A 16,138-nucleotide genomic window follows, 5' to 3' on the forward strand; every position below is an offset into this window, starting at 1 on the left:
TGGGAAAACCTCTCAATGTAGTATGCCTTTCCTCCTCTGACCCTCCTCTCAAAGGTACTACTCAAGATCAGACAGGACCACCCAAGGGCAATTCTTATTGCGCCAGACTGGCCACGGCAGCACTGGTACCTACTCTTACGCAGTCTGAGAATAGTGCCTCCCTGGCACCTTCATTAGATACCTTCCCTGCTGTCTCAGCAGGAGGGGTAGATTTTGCATCCACAGCTGCAAACCCTAAACCTTGCAGCCTGGCTTATCCCCTGAATACTCCGCCAGCAACCTTCAGCAAACAGGTGCTGGACGTCATTCTTGAGGTCAGAAGGCCTAGTACTAGGAAATCCTATGATGAAAAGTGGAAAAGATATTGTTCTTGGAATCAGTCTCAAGGAAAGGACACAGCTGTGCCCTCCTTACCTCAAATCCTTGATTACCTAGCAGAGCTACTCCACAGAGGCCTATCCTTCTCCTCCATTAAGATTCATGCCTCTGACATCTCAGCTCATTATAATACTGCATCACCTCTATTCTCTCACCCTCTCATCAAACAGTTCCTGAGAGGGGCTAACAACTTCAGGCCCCCTAGGAGAGCACTCACCCGTGCCTGAGGCCTTAACTTTGTACTGGAAAAGCTCACGCTTCCCCCTTTTGAACCTGTCGCTTCAGCAGAGTTAAAATTCCTTTCTTGGAAAACAGCCTTTCTTTTAGCCATTACCTCAGCTAGAAGAGTATCTGAGTTACAGGCACTAATGGCTGTGGAGCCCTTCATTATTTTCCATGCTGACAGGGTTTACCTCAGGACTAACCCGTTTTTTATGCCTAAGGTGGTCTCCAGTATGGCTCTAAACCAAGCCATCCATTTGCCAACCTTCTTCCCTAATCCTCAGAATAAAGGGGAAAGATCCTGCACTCCTTGGACTTGCACAGGCAGCTCAGGTTCTACCTTGGCAGGACTAAACCTTTTAGAAAATCTGACCAGGTGCTAGTCAGCTTTGCTACAGGGGCAGAGGACAAGGCCATTTCAAAGCAAACCATTTCCAAATGGATAGCACACTGCATCCGTTTCTGCTACAAGCACCATGGAAAACCTACCCCACAGGGGATCAGAACACATTTCACTTCCACCTCTACAGCATTTCTCAGGGGAGTCCCTACCAGGAACATTCTGGAAGCTGCAACCTGGAGTTCTGTACACACCTTCACCAAGCATTACCACTTACCTATTTTTTCTAAATCCAGAGCTGGATTTGCTACAACAGTCTTACAGGGCCTCCTAGCCAGCCCTAGCTCTTCTTGACTGCCTCTACCCTTTCTCAGCTTTGGGAATCAACCCAAGTGTGATGACTGCAACAGTGAAACATGAAGAACATAGTACAGCTGTGTAGACTTGCCATAAATGTAGATGTTCGAGGGTATTCACTGTTGCCGTCCTGATTTCCCTCCCTCCAGCCCCCTGTTTTTCTCTATCCTTTCTACCTATCCTCTGTATTGCCATTTTTTTATGGCAGTGGTATTTACTTTTTACTGGTGGTGTTCCACACCATATACTAGCTTTCTATTTGGGGGGCTCCTGACATCTGGGGCAAGAAAAACTGATGTAATGGTGTCAGCTGCCTGTTTTATACCCCTGACGACCTGACGTCATGGAAGACGCGACAGCATCCAATGCAGAATTCCCAAGACTCTGATATTCAGGCCGACTGAGGGCTACCTGCAGGCAGATAATGACTGCAACCATGAATACACTCGAACATCTACATTTATGGTATGTGTACACAACTGTACTGTTTGCCAGGTAATTGTTTTACAACTTCCAGTTTGAGGCAACCTTGTAAGAGATTAGTGTCAGCTTCTAAGAGATAAGTATTTTTCATAGAGACATGTTAAAGTCTGTTGGTATCTGTTTAGCCTGGGAACTAGATGCAGGTGTCAAATAGTGATGTTGTCTAGCTTACCCAGCAGTAATGTGTATTATTAATTTAAGAAGTATCTCAAAGAGAAAGTCTGTGCATTTGTATCTAGTTCTGGACCTAGTAAGAACATCCACTCTTCTGTATTTTCCTGGCTCTGTAAGTAAGACATTTAGGGCATAGTATCTTTTAGATGAAGTTAGGAATACAGCAAGATTAGTTTAAATGTTTTCTGTATTTATGTGAGACTGTCTTGCAATGTTTTAAAATATTTCCTGTGAGTCTATATTGTCACTGTGTTGAGTTAATGAGTATTGTCTTGTGCTTTTATTATTTATTATTAAATATATTTAAACTTTTTAATGGTGGCTGGTTTTGTTTAGAGATATTTAAGCTCTTACAGTACTTGGATGTATTTGGTAACACTGTACAGGCCATTCTTAGGCAGCCTTGACCTTGGACACACTTACCATTTGGATAATAGTAACATTACACAGTAAAATTGGGCACCCTTTTGTCAGGGCCTTTATAGTAGCTGATAAGTAGTGGTTGGTGGCAGTGATAACTCCCTTATAGTCTGGGCAGAAGAGGCATAGCTAGTAAACCTGTGCCAGCCTTCCCCAGGAGTGTCTGTATGTTTGTATATAAATCAAATCTGAAAGTGTGCTTGTGTGTCAGCTACTTGGGCAGGGACACGAAGCACTGGTTGGACAGAGAGGGTCCTGGAGGTTTTGGATTGATCACTCGGCTGAGATCTTAACCCTATAGCTGTGCCAGTGGAGAGTCTTATTGGAGATCTGGAGAAAGAGGGAGAAACCAGCCCCAGACTGACTGTGATCTCTGTGTGCTCTTAAGGGAGATTGTACTTTACTGTTTGTGTACTTGTCACCCTCCCAATGTGAACGTCCCTCAATGGTGTTAGTGGTGAGGATTGAGGCTCCTTGATTACTGGGCCAATGCAGGGGCATCACACATTTCTTAAGGTTTTGGGTGTTTGGATCACGTTATCAGTTCTCTGCCTTAAACGTTTTACTATCCACTACACCAAGAGTATTCTCAAAGTGTCTAGCTTCAGTCATAGCTCATTGCAGGCTACATGGTATCCACATTTTTCCATTTTTAGATGACTTGCCTATCTTTGCAGAGTTTTTTCAAACTGTTAGGATTTTGTCTGTCTTGGGTTTGAGATCTCTTACAGAATTATGGATTCCAAGATGACACTGAAAGATCTTTCTTAACTCTTTCACATTGTGTTCCTGGGATGTATCAGTTCAAAAAGCTTTTCTTCCACAGGAAAAAAATAGATTTTTATCTACATTTATTTATAAGGTTTTCCACTAAGACTTTGGTCACTGCAAGGGAATACCATCAGGATTTTGGGTCTCATGGCATCTATGATTCTCATGACAAACCTGCAAGACTCCACATGTGAGAGATATAGTGGTATCTGAAATACCTTTAGTCCTAGCATCTTCACCCTTTATCCTTTCAAATCCCAGTGTTGTGTTTTTTCAAAAGAGAAATCATTGGGAAGACAGCAGATGTCCTTAAATCCAGGCCTTCCCTTCTACTTCCCTGCTCCAAAGCAGACAGTCTCCCCAGATGCTTTAGACTTTGGTTAGGGAACAGTTTCAAAATGGATAAAAGTGGAGAGGCTTATGGGACACCAAGGACAGATCCAAGTGCATAAATATCAAGGAGATGCCTGTACTGACCAAGGCACTCAACTCTCTAAACAGTCTTTGGTCCCCTAGACCTCTTCATATGATACAGACAATTCCTCATTCATGTGGTACATCAACAAGCAAGTGGGAACCAGATCGTACCTCCATTGCAGACTAGCCATATTAACTTGAGAGACAGCCTTACATCACAATCTCAGTGCACAGGCATCCTACATTATGTCAGAGCAAAACTGTTTGGCAGACAAGCTGAGCAGGCCCATGCAGACCAGCCCGAATGGAAACTAGATCAAGGGGTCTTCCAAGATTTGATACATCTGTAGGGACTTTCACAAGTTTGCCTCTTTACATCCTCTCTGGCAAGTTCTGTTCCAGGACTCCACACAGAAAGGCCCAGAGGACAGATCCATTTTCTTTTCCTTGGACAGGAATGTTATTGTATGCTTTTCCACCCTTTACATTAATATCCAGGATACTTCTGAAGATTAAGAAGGAATCTCCTCAAGATCATTGTGGTTCTTCCTTCTTTTGGAAATGTCCAGAGGCACAAGCTTCCTCCCAGACAGGATCTACTCACACAAGAACAGGGGTGTTTAATACACCTTCACATCAATCACCTTCAGTTGACTGGCTGGATGATAGGGTCTTAATTCCTTTTAGGCACCTGTTTACTGAAGACCTGCAACAGATACTGATGGAAACAAGAAAGCCTGCTACTTGAAAATTATATATTAGCAAATGGAGAAGGTTTTCTAGTTGGTGCCAGCAACATAACCAGCACCCATTCAGGGCTAGTTGTTCTTTAGTTCTACGGTATTTGTGTGAGTTACTATCCTATGACCTTTCTTAACCTTCTAGCAAGGTTAATTTATCAGCCATTTCAGCACGCCTTCTCTTTCAATGCATTTCTGTGTGTCAAAATGTTCCTGAAAGGGGTTTTACATAAAAGCCCTCCAAGAAAACTGGTACCCCCCCCTGGATCTTAATTTTGTGTTAGAGATGCTAACCCTTACTCAATTTGAACCAGCTAGTCTGACTGACTTGAGGTTCTTAACATGGAAAATGGTTTTAGTGATTGCTGTGACCTCTGCAAGAACGGTATCTGAGTTGCATGCTCTTTTGGTGAGTCAATCTTATCTCATTTTCCATATGGACAGGGTTTATTTTTATTTTTTTTAAACACCTTTATTGAATTATCAGTTGTGACATGGCAAACTTTTATTTATATAAAAGAAAGCAAAACATATTAACAAGTTCATATTTACAAATGTTATACATCATATATTTTATTATATATCCTATAATCTAGGCATTATTCAGTTCCAGACTTCCTTAAACCTCATTCATCATCCAAAACATTTTTGCATGTATTGTTCCCACAATTTCCATTTTTCTATGTAATGTACTCCTACCCTTTTTTAAAGATCCCACCTCTTGTTCCTTTATCTATTTTACAATATTCACTGCTTCAGGTATAGTTGGTTTAGATTTTAATTTCCATTTTTAGTAATTGCTTTTTTGACAGCCACCAGAATTAAACTTAATAAGGCCTTACTATCTCTAGGCAATTCAGATCCTGTATCCCAGTTCAAAAAATCATTTTATAAGTCATTTGCTCACCCAGTATTCCCAGCAGAGTACTCTGTAGGGAATATTTAAAGTCTGCTAACTTATTACACTCCAAAAATATATGTTCTCAGTTACCTCTTTCTTCTCCATCACACCCTCGACATTTGCCATCTATCTGAGGAAATATTCTTTGGCGTCTGCTTGGGGTATAAAAGTATCTGTCAAACATTTCCAGGCAAAATATTAAGTCTTCTAGACTTTGTTGCATATTTGGGAACCATACATATGGCCTCCAATTATTTCTTTGTGGATTGCATATCTGATCTCTCTTCTGAATTATTTTCTGATCTCTTCAGATTGATTAGTATATTTATTGTGCAATATTTTATACGCCCTACTATTTATCCCTTTGTTAAAAGCAGCTTGTGTTCCAGATTCAACTAAAACCTCATCCAGTAAAGGTCTTTCATTTAGGATTCCCCATCCATTTCCCTTTCTCTTTGCCTATACTCTGATATCAATCCCTGATAGGGAAGACAATCACTAGCATGAAGATTTTTCTTGGCCTCTTCCTATTCTATTACTTACTGCCTGGAAGTATTTACATAGGTATTTTTTTATCCCAAGTAGACTCCAAATAATTTTTCCTCGGGTGGATAGCAAATGTTGGAGGTGTGACGGGCAAGAAAGAGGTAGCGGGGAACATATTTTTTGGGAGTGTAATTAGCTGGCAGACTTTAGGGATTCCCTGCAAACTGCTCTGTCAGAGATGCTGGGTGAGCGGATTTGATTGACTGGGTGATGATTTTGTGAGCTATGATACAGAATCAGAATTGCCTAGACATAGTAAAACCTTGCTGAATCTAATTATGGTGGCTGCCAAAAAAGCAATTACTAGAAAATGGAAATCAAACTCTAGACCAACTTTACTAGAAGTTGTGAATATAGTAAGAGAGAGAAAACAACTGGAATTGGGATCTTTGGAAAAGGGATGGAGCAAACTACATAGAAAAAATGGAAAGTGTGGGAACAATATATGCAGAGAAGGAATGAGGTTTAAGAGGCAGGATTTGAATGAGGCATATAATGCTTAACTGACTATGACTGGATAGATTATAAGTGATGTATAATGTCTGCAACTGCAGTTGTTTCAGTGGTGTCGCTGATGTATAATGTTTGCAACTAAAGTGGTGTCAGTGTTTGTTTTTCATTTATATAAATGTAAGATTGCCTATTTTATATGTGATAATTTAATAAAGATGTTTATTGAAAAAAATTTGTATCTAAAATCCCATTCTTTCCTTATTTCTTGAATTACACTCCCCCCCCCACACACACACACACTTCGTCATCCCTTTCCACGTAGAGTTGTAGCTTTCTGCTTGTATTAGTATAAGAGCCTTAAGTGTCTAGTTCTAAAATATCCCTTCAAGATCAGCTTGTCCCACTTGACTATTTCCCTCTTCCTCACCCAGTTATAATCTGTCAACTCTTTATTAATTACTGTCCAAAACTTCTCCTCTGGTTTACAAAAATATGTCTGACCTGTATATAAAACTAAAGAAACTAAAATATTTGTTTTGTTTGTATCCTGCTATCCATATCCATAGGCAAGAGTTTCCAGTTTCTCAGTTTTTGTATTATCTTTTGTTTAGTCCCTTCCCACATATCCCTAGCTGCCGTAACCAAATACTTTTTAATCCATGTTCCTAAATACTTAATTTTATCATGTCCACATAAATATGGGTATCGCCGAACCAATTTATGAGTGGGTATGTAGTTTATAACTGTACCCTTTGTTCTTTCTTCATTAATTTTATATCCCTCCCACCATAAAAACGTAAAGGTCTCAGAATATTCCATAACACTGAGATGTCCTTTTCTGGTTCTATCAGGTACAAAATAATATCATCAGCAAATAGACAACTTTTCTTGATCACCATATCAGTTATACCATTGAATTTCTGAATCCCTTATTTTCTTTGCCAGAGGTTATTAATGTAATACAAATAACTAAGGGGAAAGAAGACACCCCTGCTTGGTTCCTCTATTCAGACACAACTTATCAGAGAAGCAGGGGTGGCCCGTGCTATTGGACTGCCGGACTGCAGCCCCCCCCAGCTGTAAAAAAGAAAGAAAATAAAAGATAAAAAAGAAAATTAAAAATCGCGGACTTTCGCAAGATAAGATAGTCGGACTGCTGCTGAGACAGTCTGGAGCATGCGCAGACTGTTTCAGCAGCAGTCCGGATTAGGAAACATTGAAGAGCAGAGATCCCAGAAGTCTATGCAGTTGTAACTGCATAGACTGTCACTGGAAATGGATCGGACTCGGACTGCAACGTAGGCAGGCTGGAGTCACGTCGGGGGAAAAATCTCACATGGTGGATTTGATGCTCCAACAGACATAATGCACAGGCAGGTTTGTAGTGCTCTAACAGCTATGGATTTAATGGCACAAAGGGATCTGGATCTACATCACTCCAGGTAAGAGGGCTGTGTGTGTGTGTGTGTGTGTGTGTGTGTGTGTGTGTGTGTGTGTGTGTGTGTGTGTGTGTAAATGCCCCAGTTGCTAGAACAAACTCACAGTGGTGTGGTAGGGAATACCTCAGGCTTGAACCCTGTACCTTGTATGCATGTGTTAAGGACCTGAATTCCCTACTCACCACCATTTGTAAAAAAAAATTGCAGATTTTTGCCTCATATTTGATCTGATCTGTTCCTCATAATATCTGTGGTTTCTAAATGTTGCAATGCTTGATATTTGATGATGCAGTGGTAGCATTGTTGCCTCACAGCTGCGGTTTCTCAGGTTTGATTCTTGGCTAGAGTGCCTTCTGTGTGGGGTCTGCATCTTCTCCCTGTGTTTATGTGGGTTTGCTTTTGTATCATCCCATGTTACAAAGACATGACTGCATTATTTCTTCCTGGGCCTCTGCTGAAAATTGTTTTTTTTTTTTCCAAGTCAGACTGTCCTGATTAACAAATGTTAAATAAAATTGACAGGCATTTGAATTTCAGACTTCAGGTTTCTGAGTGCTTAATTCCTTACATATTTGATGGTGCAGTGGTAGCATTGTTGCCTCACATCTATAGGTTTTTCTCTTTTGATTCTTGGTTGGGGTGCCTTCTGTGTGGAGTCTGCATCTCATCCCTGTGTTTGTGTGGATTTGCTCTGGTGTCCTGCCATTTTACAAAGACATGTGTCTGCAGTATTTCTCCCTGGGCCTCTGCTGAAAATTGTTTTTGTTCTATCAGAAGTAAAATTGACAGGCATTTGAATTTCAGACTTCATATTCTTCAGAAAATACGTAGTAGCACAATGTTTTATTCTAGCAATGTTCTAAGTTTATAAGATGAATATTTGAAATTTGTCCTTATTTTTGGGACTGTATTACCCCATTATTGGCTTTGTCCAGTTTTTTTGTGCTAAGGTTGACAGCTATGGCAAGAACTGAATTCACTGAATATGTTTGAGGGCTGTATTCCCTCATTACTGGGTTTGTCCAGGTGTTTTGTGCTAAGAGGTTGACAGCTATGGTGAGAACTGAATTCATTAAATGATAGCCATTTAAGTTTCAGTCTTCCTCTCTTTCACAAAGCAGCTGATATGGCGTAGTGGTATGTTGCTCTGACTGTTTTGCACAGGGACCTTGACAGTAAAATGTATGGTGGTAACACAGCATTTTTCTTTCACAAAACAGGTGATTTGGCATAGTGGTATGTTGCTCTGACTCTTTTGCACAGGGACCTTGGCAGTAAAATGTATGGTGGTAACACAGCATTTTATTCTAGCAACTTTAGTTATTTAATCAAAGATTATACAAGCAGTGTTTAATGTGTCCCTGGTTTTTGGGCTTTTGACCCCCCCCCCAATAAATTTGGCTTTTTCCAGATTTCTTGTGCTGCGAAGTTGAGATGCAGTTGAGTATTGAGTAGATTTTACAAGGAGCTGAGAGCTGCAGGGGAAGAGAAGTTTAGTGGTGCTTATGCTGTTAGCTTGCATTGTTAATAGCACAACAGGTTGTGTACTTGCTTTTGATGCAGAAGGTTGTTGGTTCTACTCCCACAAGGAGTGAATGCTGCCATACTGAAAAAGTTAAGATACTAACTGTGAGCCTGTTATCAGTTTGCCATCCATTTCCTATTGCAATATTACTAGCTTATCATTTTTAATGTAATAGAGGTAATTTATTCCTCAGGGGCATCAGACACTTTATTTTTCGATGAAACCATGACATATAAAGGTGTTTGCTAGCAGCAACCTCTTCATTAGTTACAGATTTATTTAATGTGGAATTATTTAGAAGACTTTTTTACTTCTTCAGAGATTGTGCATATTTACTTATAATGATGGACTGTAGAATTGTGCATATTTACTGATAATGGTGGACTGCAGAATTGTGCATATTTACTGATAATGGTGGACTGTAGAAATTTGAGTACACTTTTATGAAGGAAATGTTCTGAACTGGGCAGTTTTGTCATTATGAGTGCATGCATTTTGTTTCATTGTTTACTGGAAAGATGTTCTGAATTGGTCAGTTTTGTCATTATTGGTGCATGCGTTTTGTTTCATTGTTTACTGGAAAAATGTTTAAAACAATAGGAAGGTGTATCAAAGAGCACATGTATGTTTCATATGCAAGGGGCCTATGATTTGAAAACAGCCCAGAATTAATCTTTATCTGCCACTGGTAAAATGTATTTTCTTTGAATGTGGGTTTCAATGCTGTTTCAATGAATGTGAGTTTCAAGGGCAGAGAAGTTTTAATGCTAGGTTTGTTTAGCAGATGTCTTAGTGTTTGCGCTGTAAAATGCAAAATAAAATTTTCAAATGAAGTCCAAATCATCATAGAAGTAAATCGGTATGCACATTAGTGTTTATGGTAAATGGAGTGAAATAGCCAAGTAATGGATCATTGGAATGGCTGCAGGGGGGAGGCTCCACTCGACCATGATTTTGTGAGGGGGAAGGGCGGCAAATTTAAAGACAGCCCCAGCTGAACTATACCTCCCAACTGTCCAGATTTTCAAAGAATGAATAGATTTTTGCTTCTTATTTTTGGTTTGTTCCTCATAAAATTTGTGGTTTTCTGGCAAATCATTTCAGAATTAAGTCACTAAATAATGACACACTGAGTTTCAGACTTCATACCCTTCAGAAAAATGCATGCTAAAGTAAGACCTGTTCTATCAACTGTCTCAGTTTATACAAGAGCAATTTTTAGTACTGTTTATATGTTCCCCCAATATATTTGGCCTTGTCCAGATTTATTGCATTAACAGGCTGAGAGGTACATGCAAATAAATTGCTTTATAGAATTAGGCATAGCCAAACCTCTCAACTGTCCCTGATTCTGGCGCAAAATGTTGCTCTTCCCCCTAATAATCCCTCCGCAAAATAGCAATTTTGGAAGAAAACATGGAGGATTTACAATTAAGAAATAACTGTAATAATCAGAGTTGCAGATTACTTTTATTTCAGAAATGCATGTAGATTATTTTATTTTGTCAGCTGCTCAAGTTAGCAGTACTAATATTAAAGTGTCCTTTCTTTGACAGGTTCCCAGCTGTATTGTGTGGCTATTTTATATTTTTATATCACATTTCTGATCCATTTTTCATAAAAGTCTGGGTTTTTTTGGCAAATTAGTGACAAATCATTAAAAACTGAAGTTAGAAAATAATGACAGACATTTGAGTTTCAGATTTCATACCATTCGGAAAATTCATACTAATGCAAGACCTATTCTATTATCTTTCTAAGTTTATAAGAGCAATATTTAAAAATTGTCTTTATTTTTGGGCCTTTGTCCCACTTCTTTGTATGGCTTTGTCCAGATTTCTTGCTCTGGGGGTTGAGAGGTATGACAAATGTGTCAGGGCCATCACAGTCAGCCAGAGACATTTCAAATTGTGACATACTTGTTGCACCCCACTCCCCCATGTAGTGACTCTGGATGTGTCAAAGCAAGGCAAGGAGTAGCTATGCAGTGTAAATGTGAAGAGTATCCCCCCATCCAAGGTAGACACAAGTACTAGAGTGGCTTTTCAACTGTCCTTGATTTTTGCAGAATGGTCTGGTTTCTGTCATATTTCTTGTACTGTTGATTTATGTGTATTACTCAAAGTGCCTGTTGCTCTGTGTTTAAGTAGCAATACTTTAATGACCATCAGGTAAGCTTGGCTGAGATCGTAAGATGCAAGTAAGCTTTAATAAGCATACTGTTAAAGAATTGCCAACATTGAAAGCCTTTCTGCTGTTGCCATGTAGAGAATACTTAACTAGATAATGTATAAGCCTTGGGTATTGAAATGCATATGACAGTATTTGTAATAAAGGACAAGATTAAATTATTTTAAGAAGCTCATTACACTTGGAGACTTCCAGTCATCTCTGCAGGCTTTACCCGTAAACTAAACAGAATGCCAATCGTGTGGACCATAACCTGTACAGTAATCCTTTTAAGCAATGTATCTTGAGTTTATTTCTTGTTTGCTTTTCATTTTTTACTTTGATCATGTTTTCCCCATGAAACAAGTAGATAGTTGTCAGGCAGTAGGTCTTTTTTTGGATAAGAAACATTTTTACAAGTGGGATCATCAGAGATTTCTACTTTCAGCATGTTACTTGGTACTTTAATAAAGCTGAGTATAAATTATAATTAGAACTGCAGTGCAAGAAGTGGTTTGAGTTGAGTAACAAGACAGAGTTCAAGTGCAAAGCACCACAAAAACCAACTGGTAATAGATAATAAAATCCACGAATTTCAGGCTCCTTCTTTAATTTGAAAACTTTAATTTTAGATTTGACTTTAAAACAGTGAAGAACAAGTAAAACCACAGTAAATCAAGCGCTTTCACCCAGGCTCTCCCAGGCTTTTTCAAGACAAGTTATAAGCCATTTTCTTTGACCTTTTATACAGGAATATGTGCAATCATGTGATCAATTAAACATTTAATTATTTAATTGTCACAGTTAGTTAACTCTTTGTTTCCAGAAAAAATACTTTTTAAAAATCTCCTGTGTGCTGATTATGTTAAATACCTGAGTAAAGAACTACTAACAACATACAGTTCTTAGTTTCATTATATCAATAGTTTAGTTTATGGTGTTAAATGGTTAGAAAACCTTTAAGTTGTTTGCATATTTGCATTATAAGTATAATAATGTGTAAACCTGCCATCAAATTATTACGTTGCAGTAAAATTTCATCTCATGTAACAAATGTGTAAAAATATTTAAAACATTTAAAATGTAATGATACAAATAAAATAAATATAATAAATGTATAAATAAATATATTGGCTGTTTTAAATACTTAAAAACTCTGTCTCAACAGCCCTGTTAAAATACATATTGAAAATACATGCCATAAATAAGCATTAAAAATACCCATTGTGCAATACGCTTTGCGAATACCTGTTAAAAATGCGTATAAAAATGCATATCGAAGAAATAAATATTCAAAATACATTAAAAGTATGCATCAAAATAGATGTTGAAAATACATGTTAGAAATAATTCATGTGCAAGTCCAAAATGTGAACAAATAAACATTATAATTAGAGTTGTAATTATAATGTCAACATCTTGTACCAAGTGTGTATGCCGGATCTTACAGTGTTTGATAGCCATAGCCTCACTCTTTTTGTTAAAATACTTGCATGTAAAAAACTTATTTATAGATTATATACAACTAAATGTAAAAGATTGTTGTGGTAAAAATCACTACCTAGAACATTCTTTGAGTAGTCTTATAGTATGCTTGTGTTATAATTTTGCCCTTCTGAGTTTAGGTGCACTACTCAGACTTATAGCATCATTCAAGCCAGGGGGTCTTGAGGCATCCAATGTTAACTGCCAAAGAAGTTCTTTGTATTCTAGGGAAGATTCCCAATCTCCACCTCTTGGGTTACTCTTCACTTGGTCTAACACTAAAAATTTTAGATCCATCTGATTACATTTTAAAGAATGCCTGTAAAACGCATTTGTTTCCTTTTGCTTACTTACTTCATAGAGATGTTCATAAATCCTTTTTGCTATTGTTCTTTCTGTTTTGCCTACATAAAAACTCGGACAATGTTGGCAAATTCCGAGATAAACCACCCCTTTAGTTTTGCAGTTATAGTAGGCTAATGATCCAACATATCTTTTCCTTGATTTAAGGTATAAACCCTTCCTATTCATAACATAAGGACACTGCTTGCATGCTTTGCATTTAAATGTACCACACCTAAATAGTCCTTCATTCTCCTTCACTACCAGATTGGCCTCAAAACAGTCTTTTAAATTCGTATTCCTTCTCTTAATAAAATGAGGTTTGTTCCCTAAAATTTGTTTGAATTCTTCATTAGATGTTAAAATTGGCCAATACTTCTCCACAATCTTTTCTACTGCTACACTTTCATTACAATTAGTGTGTATAAATGACTTAGTTTGTCCCTTATTGGCATTCTCTACTGTCACCATTTCGTGACTATGGACTTCACCCAGCAGGGGAAAATATTTTACTTTTCTACTAGCTATGACCTCCATGGCTATCGGTTCAAACATTTGTGTGGGATAACCTCTTTCCATAAACAATGTTTTTAGGAAGGCAACTTCCTTTTTAAACACTTTTAATTCTGTGCACATTCTGGAGGCTCTGATTAATTGCCCCTTTATAATCCCTTTCTTTTGGAATAAGGGGTGATAGCTGTGAAAGTGTAAGTACGTGTTTGAAAAACTTTCTTTCCTATGTATACTAGATTCAAAACACTGTTTTTCAAAATTCTTGTACAAGCATACATCTAAATAATGCAAACTGTCATCCTTAATGCTGCTCGTAAATTTCAAAAAATTGGTGCTTAAATTAATATAGCAAATAAATTTGTGTAATTCCTCTTTACTCCCCTTCCAGAGAATGCAGATGTCATCCAGGTAACGTTGGTAATGCGTTATATTTTTCTTCCATTCTGTGTTGAAAATACAATTTGACTCCCAAAACCCAATACTATATTAGCATATGCGAGCACAGGGGTGCCCATTGCTACACCTCTCTTTGACAAAATAATTCCCCATTGAAAAAAATGAAGTTGTTAGTTAGTATTGTTTCCATAAATTCTACCAGGAGCCCTATTGTGTTTGCTGTTAAACCTGAGTACCTTGTCAGCATATCATTGAACCATTTAAGCCCTGTCTCGTGTGGTATGCTTGGGAACAACTCGACTACGTCAATTGTAACCAAAAATTGTGTTTCCACAAAATATTCATTTTTGATGCTTCTTAGGAACTCCCATGAGTCCTTACACAAACCCTGCATTGAGTCCACAAACTTCTTAAGTGTAAAATCCACAAATTTTCCCAATGGCTTTGTAATACTCTTTGCACCAGCTACAATGGGTCTAAATTGCAATGGGTCCAGACCCTTGTGTACTTTGGGAATGCCAAAAATAATGGGAGTTACTGGTTTATTCACCCATAAATAATTGTATAGTTGTTCATTTATTGCCCCCTGGTATAAATGGTCTTCCAACATATATTTAATTTTAGCATAAGCAACGTTACGTTCATTAATTGAGACACTGTTATACAGCTCTGTGTCATGTAAGGAAGAATAAATAGAGGCTTCGTAATCATGTTGGTACATGAGTACAACCCCCCCCCTGTCCGTTTTCATAACCCTAATACCATCACTATTTAATTTTTTAATTAAACCAAATACTTCTTCAGGAAGGTTGTTATGATGATTTTGTTCTTTCTTATTCTTAATGCCCCTAATTTCTGTTTCAATCATTTCCTCAAATATTTTAAGTATTGGATGTAGGGGGGGGTTCCACGTACTGGTTCTACACAGTGATTTGTTAGTAATTTCCTTCCCTTTTAGACAAATGTTTAAATTAAGTTGTCTTGTAAACATTTTTAAGTCTAAAATTGTTTTGGGGATGTTAATAGACCTAGTTGGTACAAAATGCAACCCTTTAGTAAACAATTCAAAATACTTGTCATTTAAAACAGTTTCAGTAAAATTGTAAATTATAAAATTATCCTTCTTTGACACCTTACACAATTCGTCACTACTGTTTGTTTCCATGTCCATAGTACTTTCTATCTCCTCACTGTGTTCCACTTCTTGGCATATGGGGTGTACTGCCTTTGTACTTGTCGCCCCTGGCCATACTGAAAACCCTGTTCTAACTGATTGTAATGTGGGTTGGATTTTTGAGCTAACCTTTCGCTCCTTCTTGGACCCTGCACTATATTCTCGTCGTCTAACATTTCCTTCTCACCATTATCTAAGTTGAAATTATTATTTTGTTCTCTAACCCATTTGTTTTTAAAATGCACATTATATGCTAATCCTTTGTTGTATTCTTGCAAATCACGCTCTAGTTTTCTAATCTTTCTATTAAAAATACGCATACAATGATTATCAACTTCTTTAAAAGTGTTTTCATAATCTTTTTTAACACCATTAAAACATGTATCATTAATAATGAAATCATTAATAATGAAATCATTAAGAACATTAGCTTCTTGTAACAGTACTGAAGCTTTATGTTCATAGTCTTTGACCATCAAGTGCATCATCTCTAAGCCAGTTTCATTAAAAAGCGAAGACAATTCCTTAAACAATTCAGAGCCCTCTACTGCATTGTTCGGGAATTTGTTGATGCAAAGCCCTTTGGGTACCCTTTTAACCCTTATACATTCAGACAGATATTCAATTTCCATCTGAATGGTTTTATAAGCGTATAGCTTATTGTTAAAGTCTTTGAGCGATTGTTCAATTTTTTCACTACCAGTATTACCACTATTTACAGTACCTTGCTTAAATGAAAAACCATTGTTTGTCCACTTGCTGAAATTGAAGCCCTTTCCAGCTTCAGCGACCACGCTACTGAAAGACGTTTGTTTTCTATTAATATAATGCGCTTTGTTAGTGTTAACAGCTCGTGCTCCTTCAGAGGTTCCTGACAACGGAGAAACGGCTTT

The 16,138-nt window shown here is 37.8% G+C and overlaps 1 long non-coding RNA gene across 2 annotated transcripts in view; it reads left to right on the top strand.

Moving 5' to 3' along the window:
• Positions 1–16,138, top strand: part of LOC122810233 — a 1,589,896-nt gene that overhangs the window by 663,233 nt on the left and 910,525 nt on the right. The gene's annotated exons all lie outside the window — the stretch shown is intronic.

The sequence above is a fragment of the Protopterus annectens genome, chromosome 8.part1 (genome assembly GCF_019279795.1).
Source record: "Protopterus annectens isolate FY-2018-M chromosome 8.part1, PAN1.0, whole genome shotgun sequence".
Lineage (NCBI taxonomy): Eukaryota > Metazoa > Chordata > Ceratodontiformes > Protopteridae > Protopterus > Protopterus annectens.